We start from the raw sequence: 2,500 nt of genomic DNA on the forward strand, positions 1-2,500 counted from the left end.
CAAGGGTTCTTCTTTTCATACACTTTTTTGTTTCTACTAACCATAATTCTGAACGCACAACCAAATTCACCACCAACCACAAATCCTTAACAATACCACTATGATTTTTTGCCTTTTGGTAAGAAGTAATAATATCATAATGAGGTTTAATTTTGAAAATACCTTCAATCCACTCCCATGCTTGACGCGCAAAATTGCAGCTCCAAAGAATATGATGGAGAGATTCCTCCTCAATCTGACACACACTACATTTAGAAGCAAGCTGAATTTTAAATCTGCTACGTACCTTATCAAGAGTTGCACACGCACCACGAATAAACTTCCAGTTCTGAGCCGCCAAAGAAGGATGCACCACCCTCTTCCATAACAACCCCGCCTCCCTCAAAATAGGGTATTTCTTCCTTATCAACTCCCTTGCTGCCTTGACCGAAAATTTACCTTGTAAATCAGGCATCCAAATACGCCTATCCGCTCCCATATGAATTTTTGGTAAACCCATACCTTCTAAAAACTTCAAGAACAAAAGACCAGCTCACCGTATCAAAAGCCTGAGAGATATCAATCTTCAGACCCAAATTACCGTCCTTCCTTTTGATGTGCAATTCATTCAACCGCTAAAATCAGATCCCTATGAATAATCTCCCAACAATGTCTATAAAAACACCCCAAGAAACCATCCGGACCAGGCGCACTATCAGCTCCCAAATCAAAAACCGCCTGTTTAATCTCATCACAAGTAGGAATAGCATCCAACATATGCGACTCTTCCTCAGTAATAGAATCATGATCATAATCAAAAAGAGTTTCACTTACCTGACTATCCGTACCATTGAATTTAGCCTGATAATAAGAAACCACATGAGAACTAAGATGAAACGGATCAGTAATAGTACTCCCATCTTCAGCAACCAGCTCCGAGATTGTATTAGCACTTCTACGAATTTTAATAGAGTTGTGAAAGAAAGAAGTGTTACTAGAACCCTCCAACAACCACTTATTTCTAGAATTTTGCTTTAACATTATATTCTGCTGCCTTTGAATATCCTGAACCTCCACAAGAGCATCCTTCATATTATTAAGTTTAGAAACATCAAAAGGATCATCATCTGAATTCCTACTAGCTACCTCAAACTTACGAGTTGCTTGCTTTAATCTAGCATTGATATTGCCAAAAACAGATTGATTCCATAACTTGATAGCCTCCTTCAACCGCTTCAATTTGAAAGGAAAGATAAAACCATGATTACCATACACCGGCGCCATCCAAGATATCTCCACCATCTTCAAAAAATCCGGATGGGAAAACCACATCTTCTGAATACGAAAAGGAGCACGTCTAGGCCGAGGATCACAAAAAGGAAAACCAATAAGAGTCGAATGGTCAGAAACTTCCCTAGGAAGAGCTTTACACCGCCAATTCGAAAACTTAGACAACCAAGGTTCATTAATAATAGCACGATCCAACTTACTAAGAATTCTACCAACACCAGACTGACCATTGGTCCAAGTAAACTTAGACCCCAACGAATCAGCTTCAAACAAGTTATTATCCTCCATCCAATCAGAAAACTCATTAATACAAGAGATACGAGTTTCCCTACCCCCTTTTTTTTCATCTTGACGAAGCAGACAATTGAAATCACCCATAACCAACCAAGGAGTAGTTACATCAACCGCAGCAAGTTGACTCCAAAGCCTCCTTCGAAAAACTTGAATATAACTAGCATGAACAAAAGAGATAAAAAACCCCTCAGTTTTAACCGTAATGGCCTTCCTAGACATATTAATCACCACCGGCTCCTCAATACAATCATCCCAAAGAATCCACAAATTACCCAAAGAACTAGAAGTAGAATTATGAATTACCTTTTTATTATAACCAGCCAAATTTAACCTTATCATAACATTTTCAGTGCAACGAATCTTAGGCTCAGCAATACAAATTACCACCGGCTTGAACTCATGCACCAACTTACGTAACTTACTACCCGCTTCCACCTTCGCCACCCCATTAATATTCCAATAGAGAACTCTCATCAGGAAACACTCTTCTTATATTTATGAATAGCTTGTGGAATCTTGCTAGGAATCCTACTTTGTAAAACAGGTGAGACACCCTTCCTAAATCGGTTTCCCAAAGCATTCACTTCAGAATCCGAATCTGATTTGGAATCATTAAAACGTTGCTGAGAAGAACTAGAACTTGTAATCAAAACCCGGCTTGGTTTCCTACTTTTCTTTGGCATATCCACTGGAATTTCCGCCCACTTAACACCCTTAACACCTGATGAAGCTTTCTCAGGCGTCAACTCTTCATCCGAACTACCTCCAGAAGAGTTTTCAGCAGCCTCCGAACCCCCTCCAGAAGAGTGTTCAACATCATCATTATCAACACCCAACTCATCATTCAAGACATTGAACTTATTAGGAGAAACCACAATAGAGGTTTCAGCAACAGCTCTATAGCTTGAGATATCCTCAATATTATCAACCACCATGT

General features: G+C 39.4%; 1 pseudogene; it reads right to left on the reverse strand.

Moving 5' to 3' along the window:
* Nucleotides 1-2,500, reverse strand: part of LOC113342060 — a 9,263-nt pseudogene that overhangs the window by 5,506 nt on the left and 1,257 nt on the right.

The sequence above is a fragment of the Papaver somniferum genome, unplaced genomic scaffold (genome assembly GCF_003573695.1).
Source record: "Papaver somniferum cultivar HN1 unplaced genomic scaffold, ASM357369v1 unplaced-scaffold_33, whole genome shotgun sequence".
Classification (NCBI taxonomy): domain Eukaryota; kingdom Viridiplantae; phylum Streptophyta; class Magnoliopsida; order Ranunculales; family Papaveraceae; genus Papaver; species Papaver somniferum.